We start from the raw sequence: 27069 nt of genomic DNA, 5'->3' as shown, positions 1-27069 counted from the left end.
TCTGTGGAAAAGATGTTGTTACCAAGCCTGCTGACCTGAGATTGATTCTTTACATGGTTGAAGAAGTATATCCCTCCCTCCCATCCTTTTTTCTCTGTAGCTTTGGCTGTCCTGGAACACATTCTATACACCAGGCTAGCCTTGATCTCACAGATATCTGTCTGCCTCTGCCTCCTGAGTGCTGGCATTAAGCCAGCTGTGGGATAAGACCCAAATCAAAATGACAAAATGGTTTACTAGCACCTAATTATAACAGCCATGGCTGGTTGGTTTTGTGTGTGTATGTTAGTTACTCATGTATTGAACTACATTTGTCTATCCTTCACGGTTATTATTCATACTAATACTCAACTCATAACATTTTTAGCCAGTGGGGCTTCTAACTGATAGCTTTTGTTTTATTTAGTATTGAGAAGAGCCTAACACATTTTATTGAGTATTGAGAAGAGCCTAACATATTTTTTCCTTATGCCTCAGACTTAGAATCTGTCATTTCTTCACAAAACCCTGCTTCACTGTTAGCTGTAAATTTGTATTAGAAGACCATATTGTGGATACTAGGAATGTTCATCATACTGAGATGACTGTTTCCCTGAACCTTTTCTGGTGTATAAGCCTAGTTTTTAAAAAAACACTTTATGAATTTGTATTGATCCTAATAATTCATGTTTGTTCACTTTTCATATGCTCTCATCTTTTTAGAGACATGTCTGACAGGATCTTCTTTTCCCACCCTCCAAAAGCTGAAATCAGAGAGTATACACTATTATGCTTACTCTTAGTTTTTGTGGATTCATGCCTCTCCCCCTGCCCCAAATTAGTTGATTATTTCTCAGAGCGAGGTCTGATTCTATAGCCTGGGCGGCAAGGGAAGATCCTATTTAAAACAACAGCAGCAATAACCACAACCATTATAGTGTCATATGTCTGTAGTCTTAGCAAAGAGGCTAAAGGGTAAGGCCAGCCAGTCTACATACAAATTTCAGGCCCACTAAGACAAAATCGTGCCTTAAAAAAAACAAAACAAAACCAAAAAAACCTGAAAAATCAACCAAATAAAACTACTTGATTGCATGAATTTCATTTGCTCGTGGCTATGGCTACTGTAATTTTTCTATCTATCGAAACCTTAGAGAAACAATTTTCACTTGCACTTTTCCACCTTAACCTTGTTAGTGTTGTTCTAGTTATCTTTACTGCTTATGCTGAAGACGGTTTTGGCTCTCTTTTTTGAACCCAATGGCCTTAATTGAAATAGCGTTTCCATGCTGTAGAAGAGTGAACTTATCATTGTTGGCTATTTACTCTGTTAAACATATTAGCTTCTTTGTTTTCCTGCTTTCCTCTCTGGCAAAAACCCTGATATATTCTGAGGATGTCTCTCAGTGGTAGAAGACTTGCCTAGTGTATGCAAGGTCCAAAGTACAGTCTATAACTCTGCAAAGACAGCCCCTCTCCCAACATATACAACATATATGTGCTGTAGAAATTTAACATTAAGTAAGTTTCCCCCTTTCAAACAAGTATCTCATCTTGTGTTTCCTATTTTAATACATTTGTGTCATTTTAAGAACTAAGATGAGATATACTATGTTCAAATGTAATAAACAACATATATACAAATAATAGTAGATAAACATATCTATGTTCACAGTATTATACAACCATTAACCTTTTCTAGTTTCAAAACCATTTCACCACTTCATCAAGTATCTTCAGTGTTTGTGTTATTTATAAGTATGTACCAACATGCCTAGCATGGTTTTTAAAGAATGACTGCTTTCTTTTTAACTATGTATACATTTGTGTCTGTATATGGGTTTGTGCATTTGAGGCCAGAAGATGGCATCGTCTCCCCTAGAGCTGGAGTTACACCTAATATGGGTATTGGGAATCAAACTCAAGTTCTCTGCAACTGCTATATCATCTTTTTCTTTTTTTCTTTTCCTCTCTTTTCCTTTCTTTCTTTCTTTTTCTTTTTTTAGATTTATTTATTTATTTTATGTATATGAGTACAATGTAATTGTCTTCAGATACCAGAAGAGGGCATCGGATCCTATAATAGGTGGTTGTGAGCCACCATATGGTTGCTGGGAATTGAACTCAGGACATCTGGAAGAGCAGTTAGTGCTCTTAAATAACGAACCATCTCTCAAGCTCCCTGGTATATCATCTTTTAAGCTCTGAGCCATCTATCCAACTTTTTTTTTTTTTTTTTTTTTTTTTTTTTTTTTTTTTTTGGTTTTTTGAGACAGGGTTTCTCTGTGTAGTCCTGGCTGTCCTGTAACTCACTCTGTAGACCAGGCTGGCCTCGAACTCAGAAACCCACCTGCCTCTGCCTCCCAAGTGCTGGGATTACAGGCGTGCGCCACCACGCCCGGCTATCTATCCAACTTCTAAAACTGGTTTTTGAACATTTAAACCTCCCAAGCTCGCCCTACTTTTTGAAAATGTATTAAGAACAAATACATTCCAATTCTTCCAAGGGTTATCATTGCTCCATGTATGAAGTTGAAACTTAATATGGCTAACAAACGCCTTTACTTTCAAGTTTTTGCCATTTTGTCTTGTTTCATTTATGCCTCTTTGTTCAGTATAGGCCCAGTTCTTCATTGTAGATATTCTATAAGTCTTTCTCTTTCCCTTTCTCCCTCCAAGGCAGGGTCTCATTATTAGTCACAGTCATTTTGCAACTTAACCCACCTCTACTTCCCATGTTCTGGAATAAAATGTGTGTGTCCCTCTGTGCTGTACCCCCTTCCCCCTTTTTAAACTTTTGAGACTAGACATCACAATATAGACTTGGCTGGCCTCAGAGTTGTGGTGCTCTTCCTGCCTTTTTTTTTTTTAAAGCTATTAAAGATTGTTATATGCCCTTCTTTTGTACTTCTTTAACCCCTATTCCTTGTACTACTTTTAGGTTACCTATTTCACATTGTCCTTACTTATATATTTTTCTGGAACAATGAACCCATGATAGTCAAATGCTAGGTAATACAATACAGGCTGCAACTATAATGAACAGGATTTTTAACAGAAGTCAAGATTATTTAATAAATTATTTTTAAAAAGGTTTCAAAGATAGGAGGGCAGTTCTTGAGCTAGACCTCAAAGGAACCATTCCCAACATAACACTAAAGTGTGTATGTGTATTCTTTTTTAGTAGCTAGCAACATAGTTGGGATTCAGTGAAAGGTATATGATTATAAACATAATAAGTTTAAAATGCAAATCATATCTTAATGGTATTTTAAAATACAGATTTTATCTGTTTGCTTTGCTTATTAGATTTATAAAATCTGTGTTCAAAATCCAAGAAAAGAAGTTCTTTGTGTTAAAATACAATTTAATTCTTTATTTTTATCATTTTGTTGTTGTTGTCTGCATGTTGTGATGTACATTAATTACTTTATTGTTAGTTGGACAAAATAATTGATCAAAACAGCTTTAGGAAGAATTGTTTATGGTTCATCAATTATTTAGTTCGTCATGCTTGGTAAGGTATGATAGCTGCAATGTGACAGCAGTAAAATGATGGGAGTGGGTATGAGTCTTGTATTCTGTTTCACAATCCTTTTAGAATAGTTCCAACCACATTCCAAATTAAACTGTTTTAGAAGCACCCTCAGACATGCACAAGAGGTGTGTCTCCCAAGTAATTTCAAATTCCAGTAGATTGACAAATGAAGATGGACCTAATAGCCCTATATGAAGTTGTAATTGTTGAACTAAAACCACCTTTGATTGCTCAAAGTTATGGAGTTAGTGCTTCCATAGTTACCAGCACACTGTTTGGCATTTTATAGTACTCTGTGTTGTATTATATTTGCTTTCATGATTAGATGGCTTATCTTGATGATGGGCAAGTACTGTATGAGAATCATGTACTCATTTAGATTTCTGGCAAGTCCTTTCTAAACTGCTCTTAAACATGTTTTGTCCTTACTCACTGCCCAGTTTGAATCAGTCAGTCCTCAGCTCTCTTGACAAAATAATAACTTTTCTAGTGATTGTTGTGTATACTTACTATCATGATTCTTATCCTGCCTTCAAAGATGATAGTATATTAAAATTATCAAATTATATAGTATACCTATTATATATACCTATAGGTATATATAGTATACCTCTAATGTCAGTTACACTTACTTAAGGCTATTTGAAAAACTCATGTGATCTGCCCATTACAAAGACATCCTTATTTTATTACGTCCATCTCTGTAAACTCTTAAGGTTATACTCTTCCTAACCTGTTGTTTGATGATCCTTTGTTGGCCTTTGTTTTTCTACCTTACTAGTTGCTTGTCTCGATTCTTAATTTTCTGCCCTCATCATCTATTCTTCATGGCAGAACACTGTTTAGAAGAGAAGAATCTTATGATACCATCACTATTTCTGTAGGCACCAGCTATTCTTAGAAAGCTATTCCTGTTGCATAGTTGAATGTACCTCAAGGCATCATGGCAATCAGACAGATGTTAATGTAAGTAAGAGTTGAAAACACTCGGCAATTCTGACGTAAAAGTGCTTTTGGTTGTTTTTTAAGAATTAGTCTTAAAGGCTATAGAAAACTTGCCATTTCTGATTTGATTTGACTTTTGATTTTCTTTCAACTAAAATCTCTTGTGAGAATCAGCCTTATTTGCATTTTGATTGCCTCTCATAAAACCTACCCAGAATTCTAAGAGCTTTGGTTGAATCCCAAGGTAGATGTAGGAAGACAAAACAATTCCATCTGGATAGGTTAATATACCCATGGCTTCCTTGTTGTATGGAAATGTTATAGTTATGAAGTAGCATTTTAATAGTTTTCATAGTTTATAGCTTATTTATGGTCATACTTTACCTGTTGGAGAAAAACTGTTTTAAAGTTTTTATTGAAATTTTCTTTTTCCACAGAACTCAACAAAAATCCAGTGGGAGGCTTTTCAGCAGGTTTAATAGACGACAATGATCTCTATCGTTGGGAAGTCCTTATTATTGGTCCTCCAGATACACTTTAGTAAGTATACTGGAACTGACATCTTCACTCCTCCAACTAAAATTAAAACTTAATTTTGAAAATTGAAAAAAATTCTAAAGTAGCAAGCAAAATGGTTATATCGAGTATCATTTCAATGTGATCATGTGTAGAGCCTTTGTGTTATGCTTGAAGCTCTAATGTCTAAAACATGTTTTTAAAAAGATAGCTTCAGAAATTTAAGCTATGTTGCTGCTGGAATAAATATGTTATGAAAAGCTTTTTCTAGTGAGGTTATATGTAACCCTCCCCCCCCCCCACACACACAGGGTTTTTCTGTGTAGCCCTGGCTGTCCTGGAACTTTCTCTGTAGACCAGATTGACCTCAGAATCAGAGATCTGCGTGGTTCTGCCCCCTTAATCCTGGGATTTAAGATGTGTGCTATGTGCTACTATTGCCTGACTGTAAATAATTTACACACACACACACACACACACACACACACACACCCCTTCTATAATTTAGGATATTATTTTTGTAAGCTTGGAGGAGAAGAGAAAATTTCATCTCTAATTATATATTTATGTGTGCTTCTGTGAGATTATGTTCATGTGAATGAAGGTGCACTAGGAGGCCATAGCTGTTGGATCCCCTGGAGCTGGAGTAACACCTGATTATAAACTGTTTGATATGAGTATTAAGATCAAATTCAAATCCTTTAGAGGCTCTTAAGCTCTGAGCCATTGCTCCAGCCAAAAGATAAAAAAGTCCTATGCAATTTAGAGAAATTTCTCAGTAGTTAAGAGTACTGAGGTCCTAGGTTCAATTCCCTATGGAAATGATTTTCCTTCTCATGTTTACCATGCATTGACCCCAAAGGAAACACCATAATTAAGGATGACAGTTTTACTATTTTTTTAACACCACTTTTTAAAAATAATTTATTTTTCTTTTATGTTCATTAGTGTTTTGACTTCATGTAGGTCTGTGTGAGGGTGTTTAATCTCCTGGAACTGGAATTATAGACAAGTGTGAGCTGCCATGTGGGCTCTGGGAATTGAACCCAGGTCCCCTGGAAGAGCAGCCAGTGCTCTTAACTGCTTAGCTACCTCTCCAGCCCCAGTTTTACTGTTCTTAATGCCTTATTTATTAAAGAATAAGATTGCAATTTTTTTCTTTTTAAAAACAGCTCCTTTTTATGTAATTAAATCAATTAATATCTATGTGTATGGTGTTTTGCATGCATATATATTTTCACTGTGTTTGTCTGGTATCTGAGGAGGTGGATGGCATGGGAACCTCTAGAACTGTACTTATAGATGGCTATGACCTGTCCACCAATAGGTGCTGGGAATTGAACCTAGGGCCTCTGGAAGAACAGCCAGTACTCTTAACTAATGAGACATCTCTCTGGCCCTGAGATTTTTACATAGAATGTATTCTGTATATCTGTGTTTTATGACTTAAGGGAACTTTCAAGGTCTATTTTAATAATTTTATAACCTGGTCTTCACAGAGTATAGTTTATAAGACTATATTTTGTTAGTTTAGTGTTAGGACATAAAATAACTTATTAACTGACTACCAGTTGTTGAAAATGAGGCGAATGAGCTAGAGAATGATAACAGATCTTTACATCTGCAATTCTTTGGGACTGCACTTCCTTCTTGTAAGTCCTTCCCCCTAGCCCTCAAGTAGCTGTTTGAATATATATATGTATATATATATATATTCAAAAAGTGGATATATATAAAAAGAAGGGCTGGTGAAGATGACTCAATAAATGTTTGCTATAGAAATGTGATGACAATTCTCAGAACCCATGTAAAAAAAAGTATAATGTAGTAGCCTGTGTTTGTGATCCCAACACTCCTGTTGCAAGATGAGAGATAGAAATAGGAGAATTAACCCAGTTATCTTGGAGTAGACATTTGGCAGAAATGAGGGAAGCTCCCTCAAAAATAAGGTGGAAAAAGAGAGGAAAAAGTTAAAGCAATGTGGGAGTTCATGTTTTACACAGTGGGCAAAGGGTGGTTCATGCTTTGTTATAGTTTTTAGCAGTCATTGTTGCTCATATGTTTGTTTTGTTTTTGTTTTTGTTTTTGTTTTTGGATTTGGTTTTTTGAAACAGGTTTCTCTGTGTAGCCCTAGCTGTCCTGGAAATCACTCTGTAGACCAGGCTGGCCTTGAACTAAGAAATCCGCCTGCCTCTGCCTCCCAAGTGCTGGGATTAAAAGCTTGCGCCACCACTGCCCGGCTTCACATGTTTCTTTGAAAACAACATATGTTTCTTTTAAAATTGATATATTTGCATCCATCAGTTTTGCCAGTTGATTTAGGTGAATCTGGTCATGGCATGGCATTAGGATTCTTTCATAGCTGCCAGTAGCCACTGGAAACCAGTTTAGAGATAACTCCCTCACAATCACATTGTTATTTGAGGTAAATTTTATAAATTTTGCAAATCATACTATGTAAGTAACCTGGTCTATGATCCTAACACAGTTCTGGTCTGTTCTTCATGTTTATTCTTCTGTGTTTAAAATAGTGTTTGGTTTTATTCCCTCCAGGCATAGTACCTCTAGGGGATACAGAGGAACATTTTGATGATAGGATTCCTTTACCCTTAGTGTAGCTATAAAATAATGAGAATTATTCTCCTAAACCAAGTTCTTATGGAACATTGTTTAGGAATCCAGGCTTAAAGCTTCAACTCTTAAGGGATCACTGAATTTTTTATCCTTACATGCATTTGTGTCAAGTATTATTAGTTGATCAACAAACACACACACTTCTGGGTTTTTAAAAGATAGCTACTCGAGCATGTGGTGCAAGCTTTTAATCCCAGCACCAGGCAGCAGGGCTCCATAGTGATACCCTGTCTCATATAAAGTCCATATAGTAAGACCATTTTAGTTAACAGCTCATTCTTTTTATTAACACCCCATTTTACTGCCCCCTCCCTGTGCACGTGTGTGAGGCTAGGTTGGCCTCAAACTCAGAAATTTGCTGGCTTTTGTCTCTTGAGTGCAGGAATTAGAGGCATGTATAACTACTGCCCAGCTTATTTTTATTATCTATAATTATGTGCTCATGTTGTAGAAATTTTAAATCCTAATCCCGAGTTTCTACCCTCCTTTGATCATTCAGTTCCTGGATAAAAGACACACTCAAACTTTGTATTTGTAATAAGCCTTAATCAGCATTAAGAGCTGGGGAGATATCTATCCTGTATACTATTATTTCTGTTTCCCAGCCAATAGTCCTATTATATAATTTGCCATGTTTCTTCTGGGTTGCACTTAACTCTAACTGGCCATACAACATGGCCATTACTTCAAGATTAATCTAACTGGAGGCAGCTTCTCCTCCATTCACTTCCTTCTTTCCCTTTCTCAAGGTTTTCCTCTGACCTCCAGCCCTGGAATCCTAATCCCTGCCTATGTCTGTAGGCTGTGAGCATCTTTATTTAAAAATGGGAAATAACTTGGGGCCCAGGTCACATAGCATCAATTGACTCTACATTAGGACTCTCTGGTCTTTGGAGCAATGCTAATACTGGTCTTGAGGAACCAGTATTAGCACTAGAATACAAGCAATATCAAGCCAACCCAGTACATATACAGGTCTCTGTGTAGGTATGTGTATGTGAGTGGAGTTGCTTCTCAGAGGTTGAACTTGTAAGATCTCGTTGGAACTGTGCTTGTAGTGGTTGTGAGCCACCTGACTCCTCAAACAGATCAATGCTGTTAACTGCTGAACCATCTGCCATCTATTCAACTCTGATTGTGGGTTATAAAATGTATTTCTCACTGGATGTTTCTAAAAGTGTTGGCTGTTGGTTTGTAATGTGAATAGCAGACATGTTTGTGGCAACTTTGAATGTACTAATGAGACACTGGCCACTTTATCCAGTGCTTTTCTGAAATCTGTAACTTTTGTTTAGGGAAGAAGAGACCGTGTGCCTGGGACAGGTCCTGAGAAAATAGCTAGAAAGGTGTCAGGACAAAGGACAGGGAAAGACTTTATAAATGGAAGCTTTCTAAAATGTTACTTGTTGGGGGAGATAGGTACTAGGACAATTTTATTAGAGTTTGAAAGAAAAACCCGAGATCTGGCAAACTAAATCTTAATTCCTTCTTAGTGGAGGACAACGGAGGAGAGAAGGAGAAGACCCTGCCATTTAAACTGTCCACATAAGAGGTTAGTTTACATGGCTGTGGTGGAGGGTGGGAGGGAGCTTAGAAAAAGAGCAAGGAAGCACAAAATGTTGGGGAAAGGGCCAAGTGGTAAGGTAGTGGCTCTCAACCTGTGAGGCACAACCCCTTGTGGTGGTTGAATGACCCTTTCATAGAGGTCATATCAGATACCATCCTGCATATCATATTTACATTTATGATTCATAACAAAAGCAAAATTACAGTCATGAAGTAGCAGCAAAAAATTATTTTATTGTTGGAGGTCGCCACAACATGAGGATTGCAACATTAGAAAGGTTAAGAACTACTGTGTTAGGGAAGTGTGCTTACAAAAGAAAGATAAAGGGCTGGAGAGATGGCTCAGCAGTTAAGAGCACTGACTGCTCTTCCAGAGGTCCTGAGTTCAATTCCCAGCAACTACATGGTGGTTCACCACCATCGTTAATGGGATTTGATGCTCTTTTCTGGTGTGACTGAAGATAGCTGCAATGTACTCATATATAAAATAAATAAACCTTAAAGGAAGGGGTGGATGGGGAAACAGGGGGAGGGAAGAGGGCTTATGGGACTTTCGGGGAGTGGGGAGCCAGAAAAGGGGAAATCATTTGAAATGGAAGTAAAAAAATATATCGAATAAAAAAAAAAAGATAAAGAAGACAAGGAAAAGCAGACAGACTTAAATGACATTTACAAGGCTGTTAATTTTAAGTACTTTATAGTATGTTCTTAAAAAGCACTTATTGACTTAAGTGCAAGAAAGTGATCTTGTAGTTATTTCAATAATGTGAAGAGGATAGACTGATTGAAAATAAGTTGGCATGGATTTGAGTGGTATTTAAATCTCAGTGATAGTGGTCTGAGGTGTTAACTCAGAGAAAGTGTTATGCCAAAATTCTGTAAAAATATGGTATGCTGTTTTGTGATAGTATAACTAACCTTCACTTAATTACTAAAGGACACTCCACACTATTTACAGTCTGTGTAATCAGTGCCTAGTACATTTAAGTGTTACTTTAAGACTGATAGTTGCCATGGCTGTTACAGAGAGAAACATCTTGAAAAACAAAACAAAAAGATTGATAGTTACTGAGTATTTATGTAGTGTGATGGCTTATATGCTTGTTCCAAGCAGTGGCACTATTAGGAGGTGTGGCCTTGTTGGAATAGGTGTGTCACTGTGGGTGTGAGCTTAAGACCCTCACCCTAGCTGCCTCGAAGTCAGCCCTACTAGCTGCCTTCAGATGAAGATATATAACTCTCAGCTTCTCCTGTACCAGTGAGTATCTGGATTCCTGCTTTGATGACAATGGACTAACCTCTAAACTGTAAGCCAACCCCAATTAAATATTGCCTTTTATAAGACTTGCCTTGGTCGTGGTATCTGTTCACAGTAGTAAAACCCTAAGACATGTAGTTATTTTACCCATCTTCACCTAGCATAATTTTTTTTAAATCTGTATCCAATATTGAATTTTTCTAGTGCTGCCAAGAATAGATTTTCTTAGCCAGGTTTGCTGGTGCATGGCTTTAATCCCAGCATTTGGGAGGCAGAGACAAGCTGATCTTTGAATTTGAGGCCAGCCTAGTCTATAGAGAGAATTCTAGGACAGTCAGTGCTACAGAGAGAAACCCTATCTTGACCCAAACCGCTTCCTCCAAGTAACTTTTCTTATGTGTATAACATTTGGAAAGAAAGGACCAAGCTCTTTAGGCAAGTGCTGGACCACTGACAGATTCTGAACCCCAAAATAGAGTTTTTTGTTTTTGTTTTTGTTTTTAATTGAAAAGGGGGTCTTGATATGTAGTTTGGGTTACTTTAAATTCAGTAGGCCTTCTGCCTCATACTTTCCAATGCTAGATTATAGGCATGTGCCATACCCAGTTAAGACTTTTGTGATTTAATTTACAAAAATAACAAAAGGAGGTTTTGTGCCAGAAATATGACCTTGGTTTTCAAATGTTCAGCAGTTGGTTATATAATTCCTTAACATCATGTTAATTGTTCCAATACTTTCTACCAATACTTTCTACATGGAGAAATATTTTTACTTCACTGCTACTTCAATGTCTTTTTTCTTCCCCATAGTCAAATCTTTTTATGTGTGAACAATAATAAATACAGTCTGTCTGTCTACTTTGTGATTTTTACCTATGAGTTTTTTAGTTCCTCTGTCCTAACTTGACACTGAAAGTTTGTATACTCACAAATTGGCTGCCACTAAGCCAGGTGGGTTTTTTAAATTTTTTAATTTATTAATTATTTTATTTATTTATTTATTTATTTATTTATTTATTTATTTATTTATGTAAGGTGGTTTTTTGGGGGAGTGGGTAAAGTGAGGTAGGAGAGGCACAGGTAGATGATCCTTAGGTAAAGTAGAGGATAAGTGAATCCATTTAAAAAAAACATTTGAGAACTAGCGTATTTATTAGAAAAACATCTGCCTTAAAATTTTTTAGGGCAACACTATTAAGTAAATTTGACAATTACTTATTTAATTACACAGTTTGGAGGGGCAGTAGCTACTTTTTAGCATGAGAATTCCAGTCAGATATTGTGAAGCTTTTGAATGAATTAAATCAACCAAAATGAAGTGACCTGGGAGAAATGAGGTGCAGATATTTTGTAGAGACTTTTCTAATACCCCTTTACATATATTCTTGGCTCTTTTATGGATTTCTAGCTTTCTCAAATTCTGTCTGTCTACTTATTTTCTACTCTAATTTTAAAATGCTTATTTTTAAGACTAATTACTTTCTTTTTAATCCTTGATATCTGTGCTACATTTTATGTTCATCCCTCCATGGGAAAAAACAGCTTTTAAAAAAACTAAAAAGATTGTGTTCATGTGTCTGAATGAGTAATATAAACATCACATGGGTGCAGGTGCCCCTGGAGGCCTGAAGAAGGCACTGGATCCCTGAAATTGGAGGACCAGGCAGCTGTGAGCTGCCACATGCAGATGCTGAGAACTGAGCCTTTGCAAGAGTGGTAAGTGCTCTGTGTCATTCCTCCAGCCTTACATCGTTCCTTTTTCATGGTTATGCTTTATACTAGCTTTATTTTATTTTTTTCACTTCTAGCTAATTTCTGATGACTTATTATTTGGAGGCCGGGTCTCATGTATCCAAGACTAGCCTTCAGTACCTTGCTATATATTAGAGGACCTCTGTTCCTAGTTGTCTTTCTGCTAGTCTCCTCCCATTGCCTCAGAAACTAGTTTTATTCCTTTTTTAGAGACCTTTATTTGTATTATGTACCACCCTCTTTTAATCCCCCACCCTTAAAATCAAGAGAAAAGATCTTTCTCAGGCTGATATGGTCTTTATTATTTGACTAGGCTGGCCTTGAACTTATGAGAATCACCTTGAGTTGCCAAGCATGCACAACCACACAGACTCTCCATATATAAATGTTAATTTTTTCACCAAATTATCCCCTTCATTGTGCGCTTTACCATTTTTCCATTTAATCTTTTATGAACTTTTTCTTACTGTTTTCATCAAGTGTGATTTTCTTTTCAGACTCTGAGCCCTCAGCTTACCTCCTTACTATTTGGAAATATTTGATATTAATAGCACGCCCTAGCTCCCCACGTCCCCTTTAATGTTTACCCTGTGCATGCAGTGCCTATGGAGTCCAGAAGAGGGCGGCTGATAGCCTTGGAATTAGAGTTACAGATGCTTGTCTCTGTGTGTGTTGGGAATTAAACCCTGGTTTTCTGGAATATCAGCTAGTTTCCTCAACTGCTAAATAATCTCAAACATTTTTTAAGCAGAAAAAAGTAATAAAATCCAGTATTTATAATTAAAATTTCAATCTGTACTGAAATGTGCAAAGCACATTAAAAGGATCCCATGTCTTATATCCTACAGTTGATAACTGTTACATGTAACGTGTTGTTCTTATTGTTATTATTGCTGTTATCATCATCATCATCATCATCATCATCACCATTTGATTTTGTTTTTGAGACAGGGTTTCACTATGTATCTTTGGCTGTCCTGGAACTCACTCTGGAAACCAGGCTGGCTTCCAACTCAGAGCCTGGCTTTTTTCTTTTGAGATAGGATCTCTGCCATTTTTTCTTTCCTATATTCTTTTTAAAGATTAATTTATGTTTATGAATGCACTGTAGCTATTTTCACATATATCAGAGGACATCAGATCCCATTACAGATGGTTGTGAACCACCATGTGGAATTGAACTCAGGACCTCTGGAAGAGCAATCAATGAGTGCTCGAACTGCTGAACCATCTCTCCAGCCCCTCACTTTTTTTTTAGTATACATATATAGCAATATCTCTATTCATAATCCCGCACTACAATCCTCCAAGCTCATAACCACAGTGACTAGAGACTTCCCTCAAACTTGAAGGATGAAGAACAGCATTCTGTTGAGTGTTAACATTACACATGGGCTTAAACAGACCAGCAAATAGTCAGCAGGATTGGAACCTGTGCTTGGAGAAGGGATTTCTAGTCTATTGCCTTAACCACTTGGCTGTGACCACAGCTGTGTTTCTATTTTTATGTCAGTGTACAAACATCTGTCCCCATCTTTTAAAAATTAACTTATTAGTGTGAGTGTGCATAATGTGTATGTGGGTATGTGCTCCACAGCATAGATAAAGAGGCCAGGTGACAAATTTGTAGAGTTTGTTCTTTCCATCCATCTTTAAGTAGGTTTTGGTGACAGAGCTCAGGTGTCAGGCTTGTGTATCAAGTGCCTTTATTTCCTGAACCATCTTATCAGTCTAATACACACCTTTTAGAGATTGGGTCTTGCTGTGTAGCCCAGGATGACCTTGAGCTAGATATCAGGTGCTAGAATTCCATGTGAATATCACCATTTAGTCATTTTTGCTTCCTAAGGCTGGCTTGATTTCTTCTAGCTGTATGGACAGTTACTTGTGAGTTGCCATTTGGGTGCTGGGAATCAAACCTATATCCTCTGCAAGAATAAGTACTCTTAACAATTGAATAATTTCTGTAGTCTCCAGTTAGCATTCACATAATTCATCTGCTCAGGGATTGCTATTCACAGTGGACTGGGTCCTCCCATGTCAGTCATCAGTCATGACAATCTTTCACAGACATTATCATAGGCAAATATGACCCAGAAAATTCTTTAATGGAAGTGTTCTCCTTTCAGGTGGTTCTAGGGTCAAGTAGATAATAAAAACTAACCAAGACACAAGCCATTTTCAGAGTGTTACTGGGTAGTACATTAGATAGTACAGACAGAGTATCAATATTGCAGCATTTCCTTTCTGGAAAGTTAGTAGTATAAAACCTCTCTGGGAGACGTTTTTATTTATTACTGTCCTTCTAATGAAGTTTTAATATATGATGAAATGAACAAACGAGATAAATAGAAGTATGGCAATCTGATATCAGAAAGGGAAATCACAAAATATATGCCTAAACTTTAAGATGAGAAAGAGGTCTGGGTATGACTAGAGCATAGAAGAAAGATTATTTGAAACCAATATAGAAAATTCAGCAAATTGAATCATGTAGACAAGATTAAACTTCCTGAATTTCATTTGAAGACATGTACTGAAAAGACTTTTACCATATCACCAATAATCTGATCTGGACACCTCTGTTTCCAAGTGTTCCTTTTAGTTTTACTAATTATCTGAGAGTTTAGCAAAGCAGAACTTATAGTAGTTTATTAAATTGTGTATTTGTATTTAGGAAACTAGTATTTTTGTCTACCTTTTTTGTTGGCTTATCATCTGTACCCTTTTATTTGTCTGATTGAGTACTTATAAAGAATAACTTAAATTCATGAACCTGGTTTTTCTTTTATTTTTTCAGTGAAGGTGGTGTTTTTAAGGCTTATCTCATTTTCCCAAAAGATTATCCCCTCCGGCCTCCTAAAATGAAATTCATTACAGATATTTGGCCCCCAAATGGTAAGTTTTCTAATTTTATTTTCACATTTGCAAGTTTAATGATCTGTCACTAAAGATTTCACAACTATCTCAGTAAAAGTGCTAAGTGATTTTATGGTTTTTTTGTGCATATGGTCTTGTAATTGACTCTAAATACAAAGGTTCTTAGGTTCTTTCCTTCCTTCCTTCCTTCCTTCCTTCCTTCCTTCCTTCCTTCCTTCCTTCCTTCCTTCCTTCCCTTCCCTTCCCTTCCCTTCCCTTCCCTTCCCTTCCCTTCCCTTCCCTTCCCTTCCCTTCCCTTTCCTTCCTTCCTTTCCTTCCTTCCCTTTTCTTTCTTTTTTCTTAGTTTTCTGCTTTGTTTGGAGATGAGGAGTAGCAGGCTTGAGTTCCAGATCAACATGGACCTCACTATGTAGCTAGTTTGCCTTGAACTTTTGGTAATCTTTGTGTCTTAAGTTGCCAATTGGTTGGCTTACAGGCAAGAGCCACTACCACACTCTGGGAATGTTTACCTAGCATGCACAAAATCTTAGATTTGCTCTTCAACATTGCATAAAATGTATGTGGTGATGATGCAAACATGTACTCTTCTAGCTATATAACAAAGAAAGTTGTAAAGGTGTATCCCAAAATCTTATAGATTGCAGAATTATTTATGTTAGCTAAAAAGTTATAGCTAAAAGTTAGCCATAATACTAGTGCCTATCAGTTGATGAAAGTAAAAGCAAACTACTGCATATACATATAATGAAACGTGATTTGATTTATAAAAGTGTTTGGTATGATTTGGTAACAAAAAAGTGAAACCAGATGCCTTTGGTATCTGTCAGTGTCTGCCTTCACATGCACGGCCATACACAGGCATATGTTCATACATGGAAAATAAATATTTTTTTCAAATTAACAAACAGATGGAAGCAATCATTTAATAATTCCACTTATGAAATTTCAAGAATATGCAACTCTGAAGAGTATATTCATGGTTGTTTAGGACTGCTGGACAGCTTGAAGGGGAGAAGGGTCAATATAGATTATAAAAGTATTTGTGGGGGTGGTAATGACGACAAAAGTTCCTAAAAATGTGTGTGCTTTGGTTGTATAACTGAGAAGTGTACTATATAGAAACAATTGGATTGTATGCTTCAACTAGATGAATAATGTGTTGGGTGTTAAAGTTATTATGGAGATAGCTGGTAAAATTGTTCAGTGAGTTAAAGTTCTTGCCATGGAAGCCTCGTAATCTGAGTTTGATCCCTGGAATCCATATAGAGGTAGAGATCGCATTCCACTAAGTTATGCTCTGGCCTCTGCACATGGTCTGTGGCCTATGTGTTCATAGATACACACAATAATAATAATAAAATAATTTCCAAAAACACTACATAGCAAATAGTAATTTGTGTAGCTTAGATGTATGTCAGTTTAGACCTCTCTCTCTCTTCTGTTGTTGGTTTTTACTTGTTTGTCATTTTGGTTTAGTTTTTTTTTTTTGTTTGTTTGTTTGGTTGGTTGGTTCTTTTATTTTTGAGACAGGTTGTCACTGTAACATTGGCTGGCCTGAAATTATGTATGTAGATCAGGCTGGCATTAAACTCAGAAATTATCCTGCTTTTGCCTGTCATGTGCTGGAATTAAAGATTTGTACTGTCATGCCTAGCTTTCTTTCTTTTTTTTTTTTTTTAGAAACAAAAGTCCCTTTAATGAAAACCTTACAAAATTATCCCAAATTGCACGTGATTTTTTTCAATTCTTTTTTTTATTATTATTTATTTACATTTCAAATGATTTCCCCTTTTCTAGCCCCCCCAACTCCCCGAAAGTCCCGTAAGCCCCCTTCTCTTCCCCTGTCCTCCCTCCCACCCCTTCCCAGTTCCCCGTTCTGGTTTTGCCAAATACTGTTTCACTGAGTCTTTCCAGAACCAGGGACCACTCCTGCTTTCTTCTTGTATCTCATTTGATGTGTGGATTATGTTTTGGGTATTCCAGTTTTCTAGGTTAATAACCACTTATTAGTGAGTGCATACCATGATTCACCTTTTGAGTCTGGGTTACCTCACTTAGTATGATGTTCTCTAGCTCCATCCATTTGCCTAAGAATTTCATGAATTCATTGTTTCTAATGGCTGAATAGTACTCCATTGTGTAGATATACCACATTTTTTGCATCCACTCTTCTGTTGAGGAATACCTGGGTGCTTTCCAGCATCTGGCAATTATAAATAGGGCTGCTATGAACATAGTAGAGCATGTATCCTTATTACATGGTGGGGAATCCTCTGGGTATATGCCCAGGAGTGGTATAGCAGGATCTTCTGGAAGTGAGGCGCCCAGTTTTCGGAGGAACCGCCAGACTGCTTTCCAGAGTGGTTGTACCAATTTGCAACCCCACCAGCTGTGGAAGAGTGTTCCTCTTTCTCCGCACCCTCTCCAACACCTGCTGTCTCCTGAATTTTTAATCTTAGCCATTCTGACTGGACAGGGTTTTCAAGTGGATTTAGTATTAGAAATAAATCCATTTGTAAAGAGCAATGAGATGAAAGGGAAAAAATAACAGACAAAACATTGTATGGGGAATTAAGAGCATTTTGGCAAAATAAATGTAAATATTAAGTGTATAGCTAGCTATAGAGTTAATAATTAACATCTCACAGAGAACATAGTTGTCATTCAACATACTTTTGGAAACGTTGCTTAAATCAGAGATCACTAGAATTTAAACAGTGTCAGTATAGAAGAACTTTTGTCTTGAATAAGACAGCCATAATGGCATCAGTGTTTATTTCTGATGACTATATAAATGACATATTTATTTTAAAAATGTGATTCGGCATGATTCTAATTTTGGTCATTCAACTTGGAATGCATTCTACCAACATTTAATGATGAATCTTGAAGACATGATAATTGAAATATGACAAATTTAAAAGAACAAAACTGATTGTGTGATTCTGCTTCAGTGAAATATTTAATTAAAATAGAACGGGGCATTTTAGACACTGAAGATTTAGGGAAAGTAAAGAATTTGTATAGGCAATTTGATTTGAGGAAGATGTATAGTGGTTGTAATTGTGTATCATTGTGATTTTTAATTCTTAACTGAGAAATGGAAAAAATTGTAATTTTATTTGCTATATATAGTACAATAAAAATAAATTTCATGTCAACAGATATTAATTTGTTAATTAATGAGATAGATATTCTCATTTTTGAAGTGATGTGTAAAATTAAAATATTTTAAGATTCTATAGCTTTAAATCTAAAATGATTCAAATTTAAATGACTAGTAATTGTTTTTGTTTCTTGAGACAGGGTTTCTCTGTGTAGTCCTGGCTGTTCTGGAGCTCACTCTGTAAACTAGACTGGCCTCTAACTCTTAGAGATCTTCCTGCCTCTGCCTTCTGAGTACTGGGACAAAAAACATTCACCATTACTGTTCTACCAAATGATTGCTTTTTAAAAGTCATTTTCTTTTAAAATTGTTATTATTATTATTGTGGTGTTTGCTTATGTATGTATGTATGTATGTATGTATGTATGTATGTATGTGTGTATGTATGTATGTATCCACCCATCCTATCTATCTATCTACCTATCTATCTATCTATCCATCTATCTATCTATCTATCTATCTATCTATCTATCTATCTATCTATCTATCTATCTATCTATCTATCTTATCTGTCTATCTATCTATTATCTATCTTATCTATCTATCTATCATCTATCTATCTATCTTATCTATCTATCTTATCTATCTATTATCTATCTATCATCTATCTATCCTATCTATCTATCTATCCTATCTATCTATCCATCTTATCTATCTATCTTATCTATCCTATGTATCTATGTATCTATCTATCTATCTAATCTATCTTATCTATCATCTATCTATCTTATCTGTCTTATCTATATATCTTATCTATCTATCTTATCTATTCTACCTATCTTATCTATCTATCTTATCTATTTATCTATCTATCAGGTCTTATCATCTACCCTTGGCTGGCATGGAACTCAGAAATCTGTCTGCTTCCACCTCCTATATTATGTGATTAAAGGCATGGCCCACCACACTATATTATTATTAATTTGTTCTGTGTGTATGGGTGCTTTGCCTGCATGTAGGTGGGTCCTTGTATATGTGTACCTGGTGCCTCAAGATCACAAAAGTGGGTTTTGTATATCCTAGGACTACAATTATATAAGGTTGTGCTGCCACATAATTGCTGGGAATCAAACTCAAGTCCTCTGGAAGAACAGCGAATACTCTTAACAATGGAGTAATCTTAACAGACCCATTAATGATTTGGGGGTTGGGGGTTGATACAAGGTCTCATGCATTCCAGGCTGGCCTTGATCTTGTAGCTAAGGATATCCTCGAACTACTAATCTTTCTATTTATGTTTACCTCTTGAGTGTTGAACTTATAAATATGTGCTGTCATGACTGGTTTATAGGATGCTGGATGTGGGACCAAGGCTATGCATTCTGGGCAAGTCCTCTTTTCTCTGAGCTACATATACCCTTCAGTTCCTATCTTCCAAATCTTGATCTTAAGTAGATTCCTTCTGATGGAATTATATACAATTATTCAATCTCATTTTTTCAAAGACAGTTCCTTATTTTGTAAAACGTAGTGGAAAACAAAAACAACATTTTGGGCTGAATGTTACAATGTTTAATACTGTTCCTTTTTTATTTGTTAATTCCATTTTGTTGGATTTCACAAGCCATGGGAGTGGGTTAAGAAGAGAAACCTCAGTTAAAGGAAAGTTTCTGTATAAATCAGCAAAAACATGAGTTTTTGATTACATGTGAAGAGTAATTTTGCTTTACAGTAGGGCTTCCAAAAGTACTTGTTGGATTGATTAATTTTATATCCCTTGACATACAAACACCCACCCGCCCTCTTTTCCTCCCTCCCTCCTTCTGTTTCTGTCTCTCCCTATTCCCTCAGTCTCCCTGTGTTCTTTAACCATGAGTTGGGATAGGAAGATTGCTAACAGGGACAGTTAAAACTCTTTCAAAACAACAGCCAACCAAACAAGCATACATATGTTATTACTGATTGAAATCTTTTTATACTCAGAAAATTTATTTATTCCTACTTGTTTTGTAAACTTCTTCAAGTAATAGTATTTTTGACAGAAGACATTTACTGTGAAAAGTTACTTTTATTAATTGCTGATATAATTATTTGAATATGTTTATAGATTAACACTGTAGGATTTTTTGAGAATATTTACTTTTGGATAAAATAATGCAAAGTGAGATATAGTTGTGTCTTTCTTTATCCCCTATAAAATTGACGATATTTCTGTATTTCTACCCCACTGACTGTTACTATATGGAACTTGCATTTAAAATGAGTTTGTGAAGTAGATTATGAGTATCACTTATTTATTTTAAAGCTTTTGTTATTGTGTATATTTATGTTTATGAGTGTTCTGTCTGCATATATGTATGTGTACCATGTACCTATGGATGTAGGACAAAGGTGTTGGCTCCCCTGGAAGCAGAATTACAGATGATTGTGAATTGCCTTGTGGGTGCTGGGAATTAAACTTAGGTCCTCTGCAAGAGCCCCAGTGTTATTAACCACTGCAACATCTCTCTAGCCCCTATTTTATTATTTTTAGTATGTGGATGTTGTGCTTATATATATATATATATATATATATATATATATATATATATATATATATATATATGTCTGTATACCACATGCATGCCTGGTATCCACAGAGGCCAGAAAAGGGTGTCAGATTCTCTGGGACTGTAGGGTGTGAACTCTCATGTGAGTTCTCAGAATCGTACTCTGGTCTTCTGTGAGAGCAGCCAGTGTTTCTAAAGATATATTTACTTATTTTATATATGTGAGTACACTATAGCAGACTTAGGACACACCAGAAGAGGGCATCATATCTTATTACATTTGGTTGTGAGCCACCATGTGGTTGCTGGGAATTGAACTCAAGACCTCTGTAAGAGCAGTCAGTGCTCTTAGCCGCTGCCATTTCTCCAGCTCATGGCCAATGCTTCTAATCACTGAGATATCTCTCCAATGTGTGTCTTTCTTTGAGTCTGTTAATTTTTATTATTATTACATCACCCTCCCCCTTTAAAATTTTTATTTGCTGAACCTTGAGGACCATCTTAACTAGAATTTGAGAAAGACAACTGTAAATGCTGAGAATAAAGAATTGGAGAAGTAGAAAAGAGACGGCATGTCCTTTGAATCAGGGACAGCAGTGGAGGTCTGCAATTACTTGTAATTTTAAAGAATGTAAAATATAGTTAATCTGTAACATTCTTAAAAGTTAGTAGATTACATTTAGGAAATCTCCATATAAATAATGTTTTATATGCATAAGTAACAGATTATGCATTTGTAATAGATTATGTGTAACCAAATTTAAACAATTCTTATTCTATAATTTTACAGTTGATAAAAATGGTGATGTTTTGCATTTCTATTCTTCATGAGCCTGGGGAGGATAAATATGGTTATGAGAAGCCAGAGGAACACTGTTTACCTATCCATACTGTGGAAACCATCATGATTAGTGTCATTTCTATGCTGGCAGATCCTAATGGAGACTCACCTGCAAATGTAGATGCTGCGGTAAGGTATTTGCCTAATAACTGCTCCTTCAATCCTTTACCCTTTTTATTCTCTCTTAATAAAACTCAACGTGAAACTTACTACGTATATGCATCTCTTTGTGTCCACATTTTCATAAAAATAAAAATTTGTTATGTATAATGGATTATTTTGTATAATCTATGTATAATGGATTATTTTGAAATATGTAGGATAAATACGGTTATGAGAAGCCAGATATTGCACAATATCTAGATACTGTGCCATAGCAAATTTGATCTAGTTGGCATACATTAATTCCCTCACTAATTTTTTAGTAAGAACAATTAAAATCTATTCCTTTTCATTAGTATTCAAAATAATGGATTTCATTATGATATATGTTCATAAAACTATCTTGTAGTTGTCTTGGTTTGAGGCCTTTTTTGGTTTTTTTTTTTTTTTTTTGGTTTTTGGTTTTTTCAAGACAGGGTTTCTCTGTGTAGCCCTGGCTGTCCTGGAACTCACTCTGTAGACCAGGCTGGCCTTGAACTCAGAAATCTCACTGCCTCTGCCTCCCAGAGTGTTGGGATTACAGCCATGCGCCACCACTGCCCGGCTGAGGCCTTTTTTTTACTTTGAAAAAATAAAAATTAAAAATTACTATTATCTCTGCATTCTTTGAATGGTTGTTATAGGAAAGAGAAATAAAGGCTAAGTATTTTTGTGAGCATTTCCTGGTATCTACTTGTTTATTAAAAGTTGGTTTTGTTGCCGGGCGGTGGTGGTGCACGCCTGTAATCCCAGCACTCTGGTAGACAGAGGCAGGCGGATTTCTGAGTTTGAGGCCAGCCTGGTCTACAGAGTGAGTTCCAGGACAGCTGGAGCTACACAGAGAAACCCTGTCTCGAAAAACAAAAAACAAAACAAACAAACAAACAAAATCCAACATGCCTTCATGATCAAAATTCTATGGTCAATAGTACTAGAAAAAGCATACGTCAAACCCAAAAAAAAAGAAAAACAAAAGGCCAGGCGGTGGGCGCATGCCTGTAATCCCAGCACTCTGGGAGGCAGAGGCAGGCAGATTTCTGAGTTTGAGGCCAGCCTGGTCTACAGAGTGAATTCCAGGACAGCCAGGGCTATACAGAGAAACCCAGTCTTGGGGGTGGGGGTGGGGAACCAAAACCCAAAAACCAACCAAACAACAACAACAAAAAGCATATGTCTGTAAATTAAAAAGCAGAACCTTTTCTGCTTTGCTTTGTCTGGCCTCAAAATAGTGTTTCTCTTTGTGTAGGCCCTGCAGGCCTGGCCTGTAACTTGCTCTGTCAACTTGGCTAGCCTCAAACTCACAGTCAGAGTTTTTCACTTAAGCCACCAGAAAGAAGTCACAGCCACATGTTTTTCTCCTGCTTTTTGTCTATTTCTTTTAAGTGCCAGATGAACCAAACCTTTTAAAAGTTTTTTTTTAATCAAAATGCATAACAATAGCTGGGCTACAGAGTGCATTCCAGGATAGCCAGGGCTAGCTATACAAAGAAACCCTGTCTCGAAAAATCCAAAAAAAAGTAAGCAAGAAGTCAAACAAGGAAGGAAGGAAGGAAGGAAGGAAGGAAGGAAAGAAAGAAAGAAAGAAATTAAACTGATTACAAATGTTCCTTCTCTGCATATCCAACCACTCCCAGATATTAACATTTTACAAATGTGTTCTTTTTTTTTTTTTTTTTTTTTTTTTTTGATTTGATTTTTTTCGAGGCAGGGTTTCTCTGTGTAGTCCTGGCTGTCCTGGAACTCACTCTGTAGACCAGGCTGGCCTCGAACTCAAAAATCCACCTGCCTCTGCCTCCCAGAGTGCTGGGATTACAGGCATGCACCACCACCGCCCGACTCTACAAATGTGTTCTTGATATTGAATTAACAAAACTTCCTTTAAGAATAGAGGATTTCGCCAGGCCTTGGTACAGGTACATACCTGTAGTCCTAGCACTCTGAGAGGCAGAGACATGCGTATTTCTGAGTTTGAGGCCAGCCTAGTCTACAGAGTAAGTTCTAGGACAGCCAGGTCTATACAGAAAAACTCTGTCTCGAAAATTCAAAAATAAAAATAAAAGAGGAATTTGATCCTCTGTACTAGGGAGGGTAAAACTAAAGAAATGGTAGGCATTTTGCCTATGGTATCTGTTCATATGTAGTCACAGGTGATTGTGAGCCTCTATAAAGGTACTAGATACAAATCCTTTTTTTTTTTTTAAACAATCATTCAGTACTCTAAATTGTGGAGCCAGTGGGACATTTCTCTAGCCCATGAGGGGTTTTTGTGTGTGTGTGTTTGTGGGTGTGTTTGTGTGTATCTGTGTGTGTTGTTTTCTTTAAGTGTATAGAATGATAGTAGACTGTAGAGTTGGTTAGGTTCAACTCTTGTTTCCTTTTTTTTTTTTTTTTGGTTGTTTGAGACAGGGTTTCTATGTATAGTCCTGACTGTCCTGGAACTCACTCTGTAGACCAGGCTGGCCTCAAACTCAGAAATCTACCGGCCTCTGCCTCCCAGACTGCTGGGATTACAGGTGTGTACCACCACCGCCCTGCTCCCTGATGACTTTGAACTTAGAAATTTCCCTGTCAAAATCTTCTGGGATTCATAGCCACTGTGTCTCAAGATCTCTAAGCCAAGATCCAGGTCAGAGTTCATTCCAGATATAGTCAAGTTGACCACCAGGGATAGCCACTACATGGAATATAGTTGGTCTTGCCAGTTGCTTCTTGCCAGTTACTTCAGTCCACTTCACAGATAAACTAAAGTGAAGTAGGGTTTAATTTCTGGAAAACTTGATTTGTTTACTTCTAGTTTGTTCTTATTTCTGAGATACTAAGCCCTTATATAGAGATCAGAATATTTGGAAGATTTGTAGACTGCACTCCTCATTCTTTTAGTATGGTGTTTGTTAAAAACATGGCTACTTTTCAGCCACTCCTCTGGAGTTGACAGATTGGTCTCAGAGTGGAAAGAACCCCATTTGGGGAGAAGTAGCAGATCTTTGTAAATTTGGTTCTCTTCTGATACTTGACTAATTTCCATTACTTGGGAGGTGTCTTTGATTGGGACAATTTTGTATAGAAAATACAGTTTTAGTTTCTTGTGGGCTTTGCTTGGTGTTGTTTTTCCTTCAATATAGACACCAAGCTCACAGCCTCTTGAAAGACAGGCAAGTACTGCACTCCTGATCCATATCTATAGTCTAAGCATCTATCTGAGTATCAGACCTGTCTACCCTCCTTATTACACCATCAATAAGGATTTTCTCACTGGCTTTTCACAGCAGAAACCTTGGTGAGCATAGGTGCTCTTAAATGAGCAATCAAATGAATTACTATTTTTAATTTTTTATGTATGTATGTATGTATGTATGTATGTATGTATGTATTTATTTATTCATTCAGAACAGGTACTGTTTCTGTAGCCTAGCCAGGTCCTGAGCTCATTATGCAAATGAAGCTGTCCTTGTACTCCTGATTCCCCTCATTCTGCCTCCCAGACACTGAAATTATAGGTGTAATACCCCATACCTGGCTTTAAATTTGAAGATATATTTTATTATCTGTAGAGAAATGGCATGAGGAGATTGCTCCCAGCTTGCTAGTTTCCAGGCAACCTAGGGTCTTTGTCATTCTCAGCCAACCAAGACAGAGGAGACACTTCCTCACGCAGAGAACCTGATGTTCTCCCAAGCAAGCTGCAAACCGGAGGAAGCGACCTTCCTGCTCCCTTTCCCATGAGAAAGTAACTTTGCTTATAGTTTAATAGACATCATGATGGGCAGCAATGCAGCAAGCAGCAGGCATGGCAGCTGGAATAGAACGCAGAGAGCTCACATCTGCAGGCACAAAGTGTGAAGCAGAGAAAGCAGACTGAATATGGCAACAGTCTTTAACCTCTCAAAACTGACCTCTGGGGATCCACTTCCTCCAGCAAGGCTGCATCTGTTAATCCCTTCCAAGGAGCACCACCAGCTAAGTGTCCAAATATCTGAGTCTGTGGGGACATTCTTATTCAGTTACATTAATGACTGTGACATACACATTAGCAGAATTCTCAAGTCATTTGCTTTTAAAAGTAGGTGTATAGATTCAGAGTTTCTTGGAAACAGTAATTTTCTAATAGGAATTTCTCTGACTCTTAAGTGATAAAGTCTTCAGGACTGGCAAATAAGCTACTTAAGGAGAATTTAAGAGAAACATATGGCAGTTCTGGGCTTGTAATGAATACACCATTGAACACCCTCACACCTGCCTGGAGCAAATTTGAAAGCAAAACTCTTCTGTTCGCAGAATTAGTAATTTATTCTCAGGGCCTTTTCCATACGCCCATAAAACATTTAAATTTTCTTTTTACTCCTATGACTTAGCTGACAACTTTTGTGTGTCTTTAGCCAGATTTCCTGTATATAATATGCCATTAATACAAATTTCAGAAAGAGAAACCAAATAAAAGGTCATTTCAAAAACTAAAGAGTCATGTGTGTGGATAAAATATGTTTTAAGTGTTAAAGATTCTTCTAAATCTTACAAAAGCTAATTTGACTTTAATAGGGTATTTAATGCTTCATATAATAATCTTTGATATAAACATGCATAATTACCAAAAGCAGTGTAAATATTGTATTAATTTATGAAATGTAATGTAGTGATAGTCTAAGTTGTGGCTAGAAAAATTTGACTTTCTGCCTCTTTTGGTCTAATAATGAGCTTACTAGTTAGTCCCTAAGACTGAAGCTAGAGACGTGTCAGCGTTTGGTAATCCTGGTGTTGTATGGTACAGTTTAGTTCTGCCAGTGTTTTCTGTCCTCTGGCCCCCTCTTCCCTTATCTGCCCTCATGGCTCTACTCTTGTCTGCCTCTACCCAGTCTGCAGGTCCTCACCCCTCTGCCCTCTCCCAGTAAACCTCCTCACACCTGATCTCTTGCATGTAGTAATTTCTCAAGAGCACAAATTGGAATGGGTGTGCAGTAATACCCCCTTGCTGTATTATATTTCAGCCTCATGTATTACATTTGTTTTCATGATAATCAGTCCCTTGTGTTGTGTTCTTTTAATGAACTTCTCACGGGGTGCAGTTTGCATGACAGATGTGTTATACTGTGTGTGTTTTCTTGAGTGGCTAGTATGACCAATTTAAGAGCCATTTTCTGTCATATGATGAAGGATGTTAGCATTCTGTCCAAACTCCACCCCATCGTTACCTGGCAATAGCCAGGTAGGCCTGACCCACTATAAAAGAGCCTGGTTGCCCCCTCTTTGCTCTCTTGCCCTCTTGGTCTCTTGCTCCTCCCTTGCTCTTTTCCTGCTTCCCTTTTTCCCTTCTCTCATTGCCTTCCCCCCTCTCTCTCCACGTGCCATGGTTGGCCTCTACATCTCTAC

The 27069-nt window shown here is 36.9% G+C and overlaps 1 pseudogene; it reads left to right on the top strand.

Annotated features, from left to right (window-relative positions):
- LOC127666993 (ubiquitin-conjugating enzyme E2 G1-like) overlaps positions 1-27069 on the top strand; it is an 85499-nt pseudogene that overhangs the window by 50938 nt on the left and 7492 nt on the right.

This window comes from Apodemus sylvaticus, chromosome 16, assembly GCF_947179515.1.
Source record: "Apodemus sylvaticus chromosome 16, mApoSyl1.1, whole genome shotgun sequence".
In the NCBI taxonomy this organism is placed as follows: Eukaryota; Metazoa; Chordata; class Mammalia; order Rodentia; family Muridae; genus Apodemus; species Apodemus sylvaticus.
This window is presented reverse-complemented; position numbering and strand designations above follow the sequence as displayed.